Genomic DNA, 15,750 nt, shown 5'->3' on the forward strand with positions numbered 1-15,750 from the left:
AGCCGAGGGTGTAATGTGCGGAGCGGAGCCGAGCGTGTAATGAGCGGAGCCGAGTGTGTAATGTGCGGAGCGGAGCCGAGTGTGTAATGTGCGGAGCCGAGTGTGTAATGTGCGGAGCAGAGCCGAGCGTGTAATGTGCGGAGCGGAGCCGAGCGTGTAATGTGCGGAGCGGAGCCGAGTGTTTAATGTGCGGAGCGGAGCCGAGTGTGTAATCTGCGGAGCGGAGCCGAGTGTGTAATGTGCAGAGCGGAGCCGAGTGTGTAATGTGCGGAGCCGAGTGTGTAATGTGCGGAGCGGAGCCGAGTGTGTAATGTGCAGAGCCGAGTGTGTAATGTGCGGAGCGGAGCCGAGCGTGTAATGTGCGGAGCGGAGCCGAGCGTGTAATGTGCGGAGCGGAGCCCAGTGTGTAATGTGCGGAGCGGAGCCCAGTGTGTAATGTGCGGAGCGGAGCCCAGTGTGTAATGTGCGGAGCGGAGCCGAGCGTGTAATGTGCGGAACGGAGCCGAGTGTGTAATGTGCGGAGCGGAGCCGAGTGTGTAATGTGCGGAGCCGAGTGTGTAATGTGCGGAGCCGAGCGTGTAATGTGCGGAGCGGAGCCGAGGGTGTAATGTGCGGAGCGGAGCCGAGCGTGTAATGAGCGGAGCCGAGTGTGTAATGTGCGGAGCGGAGCCGAGTGTGTAATGTGCGGAGCCGAGTGTGTAATGTGCGGAGCGGAGCCGAGTGTGTAATGTGCGGAGCCGAGTGTGTAATGTGCGGAGCGGAGCCGAGTGTGTAATGTGCGGAGCCGAGTGTGTAATGTGCGGAGCGGAGCCGAGTGTGTAATGTGCGGAGCGGAGCCGAGTGTGTAATGTGCGGAGCGGAGCCGAGCGTGTAATGTGCGGAGCCGAGCGTGTAATGTGCGGAGCGCAGCCGAGCGTGTAATGTGCGGAGCGGAGCCGAGCGTGTAATGTGCGGACCGGAGCCGAGTGTGTAATGTGCGGAGCGGAGCCGAGTGTGTAATGTGCGGAGCGGAGCCCAGTGTGTAATGTGCGGAGCGGAGCCCAGTGTGTAATGTGCGGAGCCGAGTGTGTAATGTGCGGAGCCGAGTGTGTAATGTGCGGAGCCGAGTGTGTAATGTGCGGAGCGGAGCCGAGTGTGTAATGTGCGGAGCCGAGTGTGTAATGTGCGGAGCAGAGCCGAGCGTGTAATGTGCGGAGCGGAGCCGAGCGTGTAATGTGCGGAGCGGAGCCGAGTGTGTAATGTGCGGAGCGGAGCCGAGTGTGTAATCTGCGGAGCGGAGCCGAGTGTGTAATGTGCAGAGCGGAGCCGAGTGTGTAATGTGCGGAGCCGAGTGTGTAATGTGCGGAGCGGAGCCGAGTGTGTAATGTGCAGAGCCGAGTGTGTAATGTGCGGAGCGGAGCCGAGCGTGTAATGTGCGGAGCGGAGCCGAGCGTGTAATGTGCGGAGCGGAGCCCAGTGTGTAATGTGCGGAGCGGAGCCCAGTGTCTAATGTGCGGAGCGGAGCCCAGTGTGTAATGTGCGGAGCGGAGCCGAGCGTGTAATGTGCGGAACGGAGCCGAGTGTGTAATGTGCGGAGCGGAGCCGAGTGTGTAATGTGCGGAGCCGAGTGTGTAATGTGCGGAGCCGAGCGTGTAATGTGCGGAGCGGAGCCGAGGGTGTAATGTGCGGAGCGGAGCCGAGCGTGTAATGAGCGGAGCCGAGTGTGTAATGTGCGGAGCGGAGCCGAGTGTGTAATGTGCGGAGCCGAGTGTGTAATGTGCGGAGCGGAGCCGAGTGTGTAATGTGCGGAGCCGAGTGTGTAATGTGCGGAGCGGAGCCGAGTGTGTAATGTGCGGAGCCGAGTGTGTAATGTGCGGAGCGGAGCCGAGTGTGTAATGTGCGGAGCGGAGCCGAGTGTGTAATGTGCGGAGCGGAGCCGAGCGTGTAATGTGCGGAGCCGAGCGTGTAATGTGCGGAGCGCAGCCGAGCGTGTAATGTGCGGAGCGGATCCGAGCGTGTAATGTGCGGACCGGAGCCGAGTGTGTAATGTGCGGAGCGGAGCGTGTAATGTGCGGAGCGGAGCCGAGTGTGTAATGTGCGGAGCGGAGCCGAGTGTGTAATGTACGGAGCAGAGCCGAGTGTGTAATGTGCGGAGCGGAGCCGAGCGTGTAATGTGCGGAGCGGAGCCGTGTGTGTAATGTGCGGAGCGGAGCCGAGTGTGTAATGTGCGGAGCGGAGCCGAGTGTGTAATGTGCGGAGCGGAGCCGAGTGTGTAATGTGCGGAGCCAAGTGTGTAATGTGCGGAGCGGAGCCGAGTGTGTAATGTGCGGAGCTGAGTGTGTAATGTGCGGAGCGGAGCCGAGCGTGTAATGTGCGGAGCGGAGCCCAGTGTGTAATGTGCGGAGCGGAGCCCAGTGTGTAATGTGCGGAGCGGAGCCGTGTGTGTAATGTGCTGAGCGGAGCCGAGTGTGTAATGTGCGGAGCGGAGCCGTGTGTGTAATGTGCGGAGCGGAGCCGAGTGTGTAATGTGCGGAGCGGAGCCGAGTGTGTAATGTGCGGAGCGGAGCCGAGTGTGTAATGTGCGGAGCGGAGCCCAGTGTGTAATGTGCGGAGCGGAGCCCAGTGTGTAATGTGCGGAGCCGAGTGTGTAATGTGCGGAGCCGAGTGTGTAATGTGCGGAGCCGAGTGTGTAATGTGCGGAGCGGAGCCGAGTGTGTAATGTGCGGAGCCGAGTGTGTAATGTGCGGAGCAGAGCCGAGCGTGTAATGTGCGGAGCGGAGCCGTGTGTGTAATGTGCGGAGCGGAGCCGAGTGTGTAATGTGCGGAGCGGAGCCGAGTGTGTAATGTGCGGAGCGGAGCCGAGTGTGTAATGTGCGGAGCCAAGTGTGTAATGTGCGGAGCGGAGCCGAGTGTGTAATGTGCGGAGCTGAGTGTGTAATGTGCGGAGCGGAGCCGAGCGTGTAATGTGCGGAGCGGAGCCCAGTGTGTAATGTGTGGAGCGGAGCCCAGTGTGTAATGTGCGGAGCGGAGCCCAGTGTGTAATGTGCGGAGCGGAGCCGAGCGTGTAATGTGCGGAACGGAGCCGAGTGTGTAATGTGCGGAGCGGAGCCGAGTGTGTAATGTGCGGAGCCGAGTGTGTAATGTGCGGAGCCGAGCGTGTAATGTGCGGAGCGGAGCCGAGCGTGTAATGAGCGGAGCCGAGTGTGTAATGTGCGGAGCGGAGCCGAGTGTGTAATGTGCGGAGCCGAGTGTGTAATGTGCGGAGCGGAGCCGAGTGTGTAATGTGCGGAGCCGAGTGTGTAATGTGCGGAGCGGAGCCGAGTGTGTAATGTGCGGAGCCGAGTGTGTAATGTGCGGAGCGGAGCCGAGTGTGTAATGTGCGGAGCGGAGCCGAGCGTGTAATGTGCGGAGCCGAGCGTGTAATGTGCGGAGCGGAGCCGAGTGTGTAATGTGCGGAGCGGAGCCGAGTGTGTAATCTGCGGAGCGGAGCCGAGTGTGTAATGTGCAGAGCGGAGCCGAGTGTGTAATGTGCAGAGCCGAGTGTGTAATGTGCGGAGCGGAGCCGAGCGTGTAATGTGCGGAGCGGAGCCGAGCGTGTAATGTGCGGAGCGGAGCCCAGTGTGTAATGTGCGGAGCGGAGCCCAGTGTGTAATGTGCGGAGCGGAGCCCAGTGTGTAATGTGCGGAGCGGAGCCGAGCGTGTAATGTGCGGAACGGAGCCGAGTGTGTAATGTGCGGAGCGGAGCCGAGTGTGTAATGTGCGGAGCCGAGTGTGTAATGTGCGGAGCCGAGCGTGTAATGTGCGGAGCGGAGCCGAGGGTGTAATGTGCGGAGCGGAGCCGAGCGTGTAATGAGCGGAGCCGAGTGTGTAATGTGCGGAGCGGAGCCGAGTGTGTAATGTGCGGAGCCGAGTGTGTAATGTGCGGAGCGGAGCCGAGTGTGTAATGTGCGGAGCCGAGTGTGTAATGTGCGGAGCGGAGCCGAGTGTGTAATGTGCGGAGCCGAGTGTGTAATGTGCGGAGCGGAGCCGAGTGTGTAATGTGCGGAGCGGAGCCGAGTGTGTAATGTGCGGAGCGGAGCCGAGCGTGTAATGTGCGGAGCCGAGCGTGTAATGTGCGGAGCGCAGCCGAGCGTGTAATGTGCGGAGCGGAGCCGAGCGTGTAATGTGCGGACCGGAGCCGAGTGTGTAATGTGCGGAGCGGAGCGTGTAATGTGCGGAGCGGAGCCGAGTGTGTAATGTGCGGAGCGGAGCCGAGTGTGTAATGTACGGAGCAGAGCCGAGTGTGTAATGTGCGGAGCGGAGCCGAGCGTGTAATGTGCGGAGCGGAGCCGTGTGTGTAATGTGCGGAGCGGAGCCGAGTGTGTAATGTGCGGAGCGGAGCCGAGTGTGTAATGTGCGGAGCGGAGCCGAGTGTGTAATGTGCGGAGCCAAGTGTGTAATGTGCGGAGCGGAGCCGAGTGTGTAATGTGCGGAGCTGAGTGTGTAATGTGCGGAGCGGAGCCGAGTGTGTAATGTGCGGAGCGGAGCCGAGTGAGTAATGTGCGGAGCGGAGCCGAGTGCGTAATGTGCGGAGCGGAGCCGAGTGCGTAATGTGCGGAGCGGAGCCGAGTGCGTAATGTGCGGAGTGGAGCCGAGTGCGTAATGAGCGGAGCCGAGCGTGTAATGTGCGGAGCGGAGCCGAGCGTGTAATGTGCGGAGCAGAGCCGAGTGTGTAATGTGCGGAGCGGAGCCGAGCGCGTAATGTGCGGAGCGGAGCCGAGCGCGTAATGTGCGGAGCGGAGCCGAGCGTGTAATGTGCGGAGCCGAGCATGTAATGTGCGGAGCGGAGCCGAGTGCGTAATGTGCGGAGCGGAGCCGAGTGCGTAATGAGCGTAGCCGAGCGTGTAATGTGCGGAGCGGAGCCGAGCGTGTAATGTGCGGAGCGGAGCCGAGCGTGTAATGTGCGGAGCGGAGCCGAGCGCGTAATGTGCGGAGCGGAGCCGAGCGCGTAATGTGCGGAGCGGAGCCGAGCGCGTAATGTGCGGAGCGGAGCCGAGCGTGTAATGTGCGGAGCGGAGCCGAGCGTGTAATGTGCGGAGCGGAGCCGAGTGTGTAATGAGCGGAGCCGAGCGTGTAATGTGCGGAGCGGAGCCGAGCGTGTAATGTGCGGAGCGGAGCCGAGCGTGTAATGTGCGGAGCGGAGCCCAGCGTGTAATGTGCGGAGCGGAGCCGAGCGTGTAATGTGCGGAGCCGAGCGTGTAATGTGCGGAGCGGAGCCGAGGGTGTAATGTGCGGAGCGGAGCCGAGCGTGTAATGAGCGGAGCCGAGTGTGTAATGTGCGGAGCGGAGCCGAGTGTGTAATGTGCGGAGCCGAGTGTGTAATGTGCGGAGCCGAGTGTGTAATGTGCGGAGCGGAGCCGAGTGTGTAATGTGCGGAGCCGAGTGTGTAATGTGCGGAGCAGAGCCGAGCCGAGCGTGTAATGTGCGGAGCGGAGCCGAGCGTGTAATGTGCGGAGCGGAGCCGAGTGTGTAATGTGCGGAGCGGAGCCGAGTGTGTAATGTGCAGAGCGGAGCCGAGTGTTTAATGTGCGGAGCGGAGCCGAGTGTGTAATGTGCGGAGCGGAGCCGAGTGTGTAATGTGCGGAGCCGAGTGTGTAATGTGCGGAGCGGAGCCGAGTGTGTAATGTGCGGAGCGGAGCCGAGTGCGTAATGTGCGGAGCGGAGCCGAGTGCGTAATGTGCGGAGCGGAGCCGAGTGCGTAATGAGCGGAGCCGAGCGTGTAATGTGCGGAGCGGAGCCGAGCGTGTAATGTGCGGAGCGGAGCCGAGTGTGTAATGTGCGGAGCCGAGTGTGTAATGTGCGGAGCGGAGCCGAGCGTGTAATGTGCGGAGCGGAGCCGTGTGTGTAATGTGCTGAGCGGAGCCGAGTGTGTAATGTGCGGAGCGGAGCCGTGTGTGTAATGTGCGGAGCGGAGCCGAGTGTGTAATGTGCGGAGCGGAGCCGAGTGTGTAATGTGCGGAGCGGAGCCCAGTGTGTAATGTGCGGAGCGGAGCCGAGTGTGTAATGTGCGGAGCGGAGCCGAGTGTGTAATGTGCGGAGCCGAGTGTGTAATGTGCGGAGCGGAGCCGAGTGTGTAATGTGTGGAGCGGAGCCGAGTGTGTAATGTGCGGAGCGGAGCCGAGTGTGTAATGTGCGGAGCGGAGCCGAGTGTGTAATGTGCGGAGCCGAGTGTGTAATGTGCGGAGCGGAGCCGAGTGTGTAATGTGCGGAGCGGAGCCGAGTGTGTAATGTGCGGAGCGGAGCCGAGTGCGTAATGTGCGGAGCGGAGCCGAGTGCGTAATGAGCGGAGCCGAGCGTGTAATGTGCGGAGCGGAGCCGAGTGTGTAATGTGCGGAGCCGAGTGTGTAATGTGCGGAGCGGAGCCGAGCGTGTAATGTGCGGAGCGGAGCCGAGCGTGTAATGTGCGGAGCGGAGCCGAGTGTGTAATGTGCGGAGCCGAGTGTGTAATGTGCGGAGCGGAGCCGTGTGTGTAATGTGCTGAGCGGAGCCGAGTGTGTAATGTGCGGAGCGGAGCCGAGTGTGTAATGTGCGGAGCGGAGCCGAGTGTGTAATGTGCGGAGCGGAGCCCAGTGTGTAATGTGCGGAGCGGAGCCGAGTGTGTAATGTGCGGAGCGGAGCCGAGTGTGTAATGTGCGGAGCCGAGTGTGTAATGTGCGGAGCGGAGCCGAGTGTGTAATGTGCGGAGCGGAGCCCAGTGTGTAATGTGCGGAGCGGAGCCGAGTGTGTAATGTGCGGAGCCGAGTGTGTAATGTGCGGAGCCGAGTGTGTAATGTGCGGAGCCGAGTGTGTAATGTGCGGAGCGGAGCCGAGTGTGTAATGTGCGGAGCCGAGTGTGTAATGTGCGGAGCGGAGCCGAGCGTGTAATGTGCGGAGCGGAGCCGAGTGTGTAATGTGCGGAGCGGAGCCGAGTGTGTAATGTGCGGAGCGGAGCCGAGTGTGTAATGTGCAGAGCGGAGCCGAGTGTGTAATGTGCGGAGCGGAGCCGAGTGTGTAATGTGCAGAGCCGAGTGTGTAATGTGCGGAGCGGAGCCGAGCGTGTAATGTGCGGAGCGGAGCCGAGTGTGTAATGTGCGGAGCGGAGCCGAGTGTGTAATGTGCAGAGCGGAGCCGAGTGTGTAATGTGCGGAGCGGAGCCGAGTGTGTAATGTGCAGAGCCGAGTGTGTAATGTGCGGAGCGGAGCCGAGCGTGTAATGTGCGGAGCGGAGCCGAGCGTGTAATGTGCGGTGCGGAGCCGAGCGTGTAATGTGCGGAGCGGAGCCGAGCGTGTAATGTGCGGAGCGGAGCCCAGTGTGTAATGTGCGGAGCGGAGCCCAGTGTGTAATGTGCGGAGCGGAGCCCAGTGTGTAATGTGCGGAGCGGAGCCGAGCGTGTAATGGGCGGAACGGAGCCGAGTGTGTAATGTGCGGAGCGGAGCCGAGTGTGTAATGTGCGGAGCCGAGCGTGTAATGTGCGGAGCGGAGCCGAGGGTGTAATGTGCGGAGCGGAGCCGAGCGTGTAATGAGCGGAGCCGAGTGTGTAATGTGCGGAGCGGAGCCGAGTGTGTAATGTGCGGAGCCGAGTGTGTAATGTGCGGAGCCGAGTGTGTAATGTGCGGAGCGGAGCCGCGTGTGAAATGTGCGGAGCCGAGTGTGTAATGTGCGGAGCGGAGCCGAGTGTGTAATGTGCGGAGCGGAGCCGAGCGTGTAATGAGCGGAGCCGAGTGTGTAATGTGCGGAGCCGAGTGTGTAATGTGCGGAGCCGAGTGTGTAATGTGCGGAGCGGAGCCGAGTGTGTAATGTGCGGAGCCGAGTGTGTAATGTGCGGAGCGGAGCCGAGTGTGTAATGTGCGGAGCGGAGCCGAGTGTGTAATGTGCGGAGCCGAGTGTGTAATGTGCGGAGCCGAGTGTGTAATGTGCGGAGCGGAGCCGAGTGTGTAATGTGCGGAGCGGAGCCGAGTGCGTAATGTGCGGAGCGGAGCCGAGTGCGTAATGTGCGGAGCGGAGCCGAGTGCGTAATGAGCGGAGCCGAGCGTGTAATGTGCGGAGCGGAGCCGAGCGTGTAATGTGCGGAGCGGAGCCGAGTGTGTAATGTGCGGAGCCGAGTGTGTAATGTGCGGAGCGGAGCCGAGCGTGTAATGTGCGGAGCGGAGCCGAGCGTGTAATGTGCGGAGCGGAGCCGTGTGTGTAATGTGCTGAGCGGAGCCGAGTGTGTAATGTGCGGAGCGGAGCCGAGTGTGTAATGTGCGGAGCGGAGCCGAGTGTGTAATGTGCGGAGCGGAGCCCAGTGTGTAATGTGCGGAGCGGAGCCGAGTGTGTAATGTGCGGAGCGGAGCCGAGTGTGTAATGTGCGGAGCCGAGTGTGTAATGTGCGGAGCGGAGCCGAGTGTGTAATGTGCGGAGCGGAGCCCAGTGTGTAATGTGCGGAGCGGAGCCGAGTGTGTAATGTGCGGAGCCGAGTGTGTAATGTGCGGAGCCGAGTGTGTAATGTGCGGAGCCGAATGTGTAATGTGCGGAGCGGAGCCGAGTGTGTAATGTGCGGAGCGGAGCCGAGCGTGTAATGTGCGGAGCGGAGCCGAGTGTGTAATGTGCGGAGCGGAGCCGAGTGTGTAATGTGCGGAGCGGAGCCGAGTGTGTAATGTGCAGAGCGGAGCCGAGTGTGTAATGTGCGGAGCGGAGCCGAGTGTGTAATGTGCAGAGCCGAGTGTGTAATGTGCGGAGCGGAGCCGAGCGTGTAATGTGCGGAGCGGAGCCGAGCGTGTAATGTGCGGAGCGGAGCCGAGCGTGTAATGTGCGGAGCGGAGCCCAGTGTGTAATGTGCGGAGCGGAGCCCAGTGTGTAATGTGCGGAGCGGAGCCCAGTGTGTAATGTGCGGAGCGGAGCCGAGCGTGTAATGGGCGGAACGGAGCCGAGTGTGTAATGTGCGGAGCGGAGCCGAGTGTGTAATGTGCGGAGCCGAGTGTGTAATGTGCGGAGCCGAGCGTGTAATGTGCGGAGCGGAGCCGAGGGTGTAATGTGCGGAGCGGAGCCGAGCGTGTAATGAGCGGAGCCGAGTGTGTAATGTGCGGAGCGGAGCCGAGTGTGTAATGTGCGGAGCCGAGTGTGTAATGTGCGGAGCCGAGTGTGTAATGTGCGGAGCGGAGCCGAGTGTGTAATGTGCGGAGCCGAGTGTGTAATGTGCGGAGCGGAGCCGAGTGTGTAATGTGCGGAGCCGAGTGTGTAATGTGCGGAGCGGAGCCGAGTGTGTAATGTGCGGAGCGGAGCCGAGTGTGTAATGTGCGGAGCGGAGCCGAGCGTGTAATGTGCGGAGCCGAGCGTGTAATGTGCGGAGCGCAGCCGAGCGTGTAATGTGCGGAGCGGAGCCGAGCGTGTAATGTGCGGACCGGAGCCGAGTGTGTAATGTGCGGAGCGGAGCGTGTAATGTGCGGAGCGGAGCCGAGCGTGTAATGTGCGGAGCGGAGCCGAGTGTGTAATGTGCGGAGCGGAGCGTGTAATGTGCGGAGCGGAGCCGAGCGTGTAATGTGCGGAGCGGAGCCGAGTGTGTAATGTGCGGAGCGGAACCGAGTGTGTAATGTGCGGAGCCAAGTGTGTAATGTGCGGAGCGGAGCCGAGTGTGTAATGTGCGGAGCTGAGTGTGTAATGTGCGGAGCGGAGCCGAGCGTGTAATGTGCGGAGCGGAGCCCAGTGTGTAATGTGCGGAGCGGAGCCCAGTGTGTAATGTGCGGAGCGGAGCCCAGTGTGTAATGTGCGGAGCGGAGCCGAGCGTGTAATGTGCGGAGCGGAGCCGAGCGTGTAATGTGCGGAGCGGAGCCGAGTGTGTAATGTGCGGAGCGGAGCGTGTAATGTGCGGAGCGGAGCCGAGCGTGTAATGTGCGGAGCGGAGCCGAGCGTGTAATGAGCGGAGCCGAGTGTGTAATGTGCGGTTCCGAGCGTGTAATGTGCGGAGCGGAGCCGAGCGTGTAATGTGCGGAGCGGAGCCGAGCGTGTAATGAGCGGAGCCAAGTGTGTAATGTGCGGAGCGGAGCCGAGTGTGTAATGTGCGGAGCGGAGCCGAGCGTGTAATGTGCGGAGCGGAGCCGAGCGTGTAATGTGCGGAGCCGAGCGTGTAATGTTCGGAGCGGAGCCGAGCGTATCATGTGCGGAGCCGAGCGTGTAATGTGCGGAGCGGAGCCGAGGGTGTAATGTGCGGAGCGGAGCCGAGCGTGTAATGAGCGGAGCCGAGTGTGTAATGTGCGGAGCGGAGCCGAGTGTGCAATGTGCGGAGCCGAGTGTGTAATGTGCGGAGCCGAGTGTGTAATGTGCGGAGCGGAGCCGAGTATGTAATGTGCGGAGCCGAGTGTGTAATGTGCGGAGCAGAGCCGAGTGTGTAATGTGCGGAGCGGAGCCGAGCGTGTAATGTGCGGAGCCGAGTGTGTAATGTGCGGAGCGGAGCCGAGTGTGTAATGTGCGGAGCGGAGCCGAGTGTGTAATGTGCAGAGCGGAGCCGAGTGTGTAATGTGCGGAGCCAAGTGTGTAATGTGCGGAGCCGAGTGTGTAATGTGCGGAGCCGAGTGTGTAATGTGCGGAGCGGAGCCGAGTGTGTAATGTGCGGAGCGGAGCCGAGTGCGTAATGTGCGGAGCGGAGCCGAGTGCGTAATGTGCGGAGCGGAGCCGAGTGCGTAATGAGCGGAGCCGAGCGTGTAATGTGCGGAGCGGAGCCGAGTGTGTAATGTGCGGAGCGGAGCCGAGTGTGTAATGTGCGGAGCGGAGCCGAGCGTGTAATGTGCGGAGCCGAGCGTGTAATGTGCGGAGCGCAGCCGAGCGTGTAATGTGCGGAGCGGAGCCGAGCGTGTAATGTGCGGACCGGAGCCGAGTGTGTAATGTGCGGAGCGGAGCGTGTAATGTGCGGAGCGGAGCCGAGCGTGTAATGTGCGGAGCGGAGCCGAGTGTGTAATGTGCGGAGCGGAGCGTGTAATGTGCGGAGCGGAGCCGAGCGTGTAATGTGCGGAGCGGAGCCGAGTGTGTAATGTGCGGAGCCGATTGTGTAATGTGCGGAGCGGAGCCGAGTGTGTAATGTGCGGAGCCGAGTGTGTAATGTGCGGAGCGGAGCCGAGTGTGTAATGTGAGGAGCGGAGCCGAGTGTGTAATGTGCGGAGCGGAGCCGAGCGTGTAATGTGCGGAGCCGAGCGTGTAATGTGCGGAGCGCAGCCGAGCGTGTAATGTGCGGAGCGGAGCCGAGCGTGTAATGTGCGGACCGGAGCCGAGTGTGTAATGTGCGGAGCGGAGCGTGTAATGTGCGGAGCGGAGCCGAGCGTGTAATGTGCGGAGCGGAGCCGAGTGTGTAATGTGCGGAGCGGAGCGTGTAATGTGCGGAGCGGAGCCGAGCGTGTAATGTGCGGAGCGGAGCCGAGCGTGTAATGAGCGGAGCCGAGTGTGTAATGTGCGGTTCCGAGCGTGTAATGTGCGGAGCGGAGCCCAGCGTGTAATGTGCGGAGCGGAGCCGAGCGTGTAATGTGCGGAGCGGAGCCGAGCGTGTAATGAGCGGAGCCAAGTGTGTAATGTGCGGAGCGGAGCCGAGTGTGTAATGTGCGGAGCGGAGCCGAGCGTGTAATGTGCGGAGCGGAGCCGAGCGTGTAATGTGCGGAGCCGAGCGTGTAATGTTCGGAGCGGAGCCGAGCGTATCATGTGCGGAGCCGAGCGTGTAATGTGCGGAGCGGAGCCGAGGGTGTAATGTGCGGAGCGGAGCCGAGCGTGTAATGAGCGGAGCCGAGTGTGTAATGTGCGGAGCGGAGCCGAGTGTGCAATGTGCGGAGCCGAGTGTGTAATGTGCGGAGCCGAGTGTGTAATGTGCGGAGCGGAGCCGAGTATGTAATGTGCGGAGCCGAGTGTGTAATGTGCGGAGCAGAGCCGAGTGTGTAATGTGCGGAGCGGAGCCGAGCGTGTAATGTGCGGAGCCGAGTGTGTAATGTGCGGAGCGGAGCCGAGTGTGTAATGTGCGGAGCGGAGCCGAGTGTGTAATGTGCAGAGCGGAGCCGAGTGTGTAATGTGCGGAGCCAAGTGTGTAATGTGCGGAGCCGAGTGTGTAATGTGCGGAGCCGAGTGTGTAATGTGCGGAGCGGAGCCGAGTGTGTAATGTGCGGAGCGGAGCCGAGTGCGTAATGTGCGGAGCGGAGCCGAGTGCGTAATGTGCGGAGCGGAGCCGAGTGCGTAATGAGCGGAGCCGAGCGTGTGATGTGCGGAGCGGAGCCGAGCGTGTAATGTGCGGAGCGGAGCCGAGTGTGTAATGTGCGGAGCCGAGTGTGTAATGTGCGGAGCGGAGCCGAGTGTGTAATGTGCGGAGCGGAGCCGAGTGTGTAATGTGCGGAGCGGAGCCGAGTGTGTAATGTGCGGAGCGGAGACGAGCGTGTAATGTGCGGAGCCGAGCGTGTAATGTGCGGAGCGGAGCCGAGCGTGTAATGTGCGGAGCGGAGCCGAGCGTGTAATGTGCGGAGCGGAGCCGAGCGTGTAATGTGCGGAGCGGAGCCGTGTGTGTAATGTGCTGAGCGGAGCCGAGTGTGTAATGTGCGGAGCGGAGCCGTGTGTGTAATGTGCGGAGCGGAGCCGAGTGTGTAATGTGCGGAGCGGAGCTGAGTGTGTAATGTGCGGAGCGGAGCCGAGTGTGTAATGTGCGGAGCGGAGCCCAGTGTGTAATGTGCGGAGCGGAGCCCAGTGTGTAATGTGCGGAGCGGAGCCCAGTGTGTAATGTGCGGAGCCGAGTGTGTAATGTGCGGAGCCGAGTGTGTAATGTGCGGAGCCGAGTGTGTAATGTGCGGAGCAGAGCCGAGCGTGTAATGTGCGGAGCGGAGCCGAGCGTGTAATGTGCGGAGCGGAGCCGAGTGTGTAATGTGCGGAGCGGAGCCGAGTGTGTAATGTGCGGAGCGGAGCCGAGTGTGTAATGTGCAGAGCGGAGCCGAGTGTGTAATGTGCGGAGCCGAGTGTGTAATGTGCGGAGCGGAGCCGAGTGTCTAATGTGCAGAGCCGAGTGTGTAATGTGCGGAGCGGAGCCGAGCGTGTAATGTGCGGAGCGGAGCCGAGCGTGTAATGTGCGGAGCGGAGCCGAGCGTGTAATGTGTGGAGCGGAGCCGAGCGTGTAATGTGCGGAGCGGAGCCCAGTGTGTAATGTGCGGAGCGGAGCCCAGTGTGTAATGTGCGGAGCGGAGCCCAGTGTGTAATGTGCGGAGCGGAGCCGAGCGTGTAATGTGCGGAACGGAGCCGAGTGTGTAATGTGCGGAGCGGAGCCGAGTGTGTAATGTGCGGAGCCGAGTGTGTAATGTGCGGAGCCGAGCGTGTAATGTGCGGAGCGGAGCCGAGGGTGTAATGTGCGGAGCGGAGCCGAGCGTGTAATGAGCGGAGCCGAGTGTGTAATGTGCGGAGCCGAGTGTGTAATGTGCGGAGCCGAGTGTGTAATGTGCGGAGCCGAGTGTGTAATGTGCGGAGCGGAGCCGAGTGTGTAATGTGCGGAGCAGAGCCGAGTGTGTAATGTGCGGAGCGGAGCCGAGCGTGTAATGTGCGGAGCGGAGCCGTGTGTGTAATGTGCGGAGCGGAGCCGAGTGTGTAATGTGCGGAGCGGAGCCGAGTGTGTAATGTGCGGAGCGGAGCCGAGTGTGTAATGTGCGGAGCCAAGTGTGTAATGTGCGGAGCGGAGCCGAGTGTGTAATGTGCGGAGCTGAGTGTGTAATGTGCGGAGCGGAGCCGAGTGTGTAATGTGCGGAGCGGAGCCGAGTGTGTAATGTGCGGAGCGGAGCCAAGTGCGTAATGTGCGGAGCGGAGCCGAGTGCGTAATGTGCGGAGCGGAGCCGAGTGCGTATTGTGCGGAGTGGAGCCGAGTGCGTAATGAGCGGAGCCGAGCGTGTAATGTGCGGAGCGGAGCCGAGCGCGTAATGTGCGGAGCGGAGCCGAGCGCGTAATGTGCGGAGCGGAGCCGAACGCGTAATGTGCGGAGCGGAGCCGAGCGCGTAATGTGCGGAGCGGAGCCGAGCGTGTAATGTGCGGAGCCGAGCTTGTAATGTGCGAAGCGGAGCCGAGTGCGTAATGTGCGGAGCGGAGCCGAGCGTGTAATGTGCGGAGCGGAGCCGAGCGTGTAATGTGCGGAGCGGAGCCGAGCGTGTAATGTGCGGAGCGGAGCCGAGCGCGTAATGTGCGGAGCGGAGCCGAGCGCATAATGTGCGGAGCGGAGCCGAGCGCGTAATGTGCGGAGCGGAGCCGAGCGTGTAATGTGCGGAGCGGAGCCGAGTGTGTAATGTGCGGAGCGGAGCCGACTGTGTAATGTGCAGAGCGGAGCCGAGTGTGTAATGTGCGGAGCCAAGTGTGTAATGTGCGGAGCCGAGGGTGTAATGTGCGGAGCCGAGTGTGTAATGTGCGGAGCGGAGCCGAGTGTGTAATGTGCGGAGCCGAGTGTGTAATGTGCGGAGCGGAGCCGAGCGTGTAATGTGCGGAGCGGAGCCGAGCGTGTAATGAGCGGAGCCAAGTGTGTAATGTGCGGAGCGGAGCCGAGTGTGTAATGTGCGGAGCGGAGCCGAGCGTGTAATGAGCGGAGCCGAGTGTGTAATGTGCGGAGCGGAGCCGAGTGTGTAATGTGCGGAGCCGAGTGTGTAATGTGCGGAACGGAGCCGAGTGTGTAATGTGCGGAGCGGAGCCGAGTGTGTAATGTGCGGAGCCGAGCGTGTAATGTGCGGAGCCGAGCGTGTAATGTGCGGAGCGGAGCCGAGCGTGTAATGTGCGGAGCGGAGCCGAGCGTGTAATGTGCGGAGCGGAGCCGAGCGCGTAATGTGCGGAGCGGAGCCGAGCGCATAATGTGCGGAGCGGAGCCGAGCGCGTAATGTGCGGAGCGGAGCCGAGCGTGTAATGTGCGGAGCGGAGCCGAGTGTGTAATGTGCGGAGCGGAGCCGACTGTGTAATGTGCAGAGCGGAGCCGAGTGTGTAATGTGCGGAGCCAAGTGTGTAATGTGCGGAGCCGAGGGTGTAATGTGCGGAGCCGAGTGTGTAATGTGCGGAGCGGAGCCGAGTGTGTAATGTGCGGAGCCGAGTGTGTAATGTGCGGAGCGGAGCCGAGCGTGTAATGTGCGGAGCGGAGCCGAGCGTGTAATGAGCGGAGCCAAGTGTGTAATGTGCGGAGCGGAGCCGAGTGTGTAATGTGCGGAGCGGAGCCGAGCGTGTAATGAGCGGAGCCGAGTGTGTAATGTGCGGAGCGGAGCCGAGTGTGTAATGTGCGGAGCCGAGTGTGTAATGTGCGGAACGGAGCCGAGTGTGTAATGTGCGGAGCGGAGCCGAGTGTGTAATGTGCGGAGCCGAGCGTGTAATGTGCGGAGCCGAGCGTGTAATGTGCGGAGCGGAGCCGAGCGTGTAATGTGCGGAGCGGAGCCGAGCGTGTAATGAGCGGAGCCGAGTGTGTAATGTGCGGAGCGGAGCCGAGTGTGTAATGTGCGGAGCCGAGTGTGTAATGTGCGGAGCGGAGCCGAGTGTGTAATGTGCGGAGCAGAGCCGAGTGTGTAATGTGTGGAGCGGAGCCGAGCGTGTAATGTGCGGAGCGGAGCCGTGTGTGTAATGTGCGGAGCGGAGCCGAGTGTGTAATGTGCGGAGCGGAGCCGAGTGTGTAATGTGCGGAGCGGAGCCGAGTGTGTAATGTGCGGAGCCAAGTGTGTAATGTGCGGAGCGGAGCCGAGTGTGTAATGTGCGGAGCTGAGTGTGTAATGTGCGGAGCGGAGCCGAGTGTGTAATGTGCGGAGCGGAGCCGAGTGC

The sequence above is a fragment of the Phyllobates terribilis genome, unplaced genomic scaffold (genome assembly GCF_046119375.1).
Source record: "Phyllobates terribilis strain yellow unplaced genomic scaffold, ASM4611937v1 Scaffold_1__5_contigs__length_1240528914, whole genome shotgun sequence".
Taxonomy (NCBI): Eukaryota; Metazoa; Chordata; class Amphibia; order Anura; family Dendrobatidae; genus Phyllobates; species Phyllobates terribilis.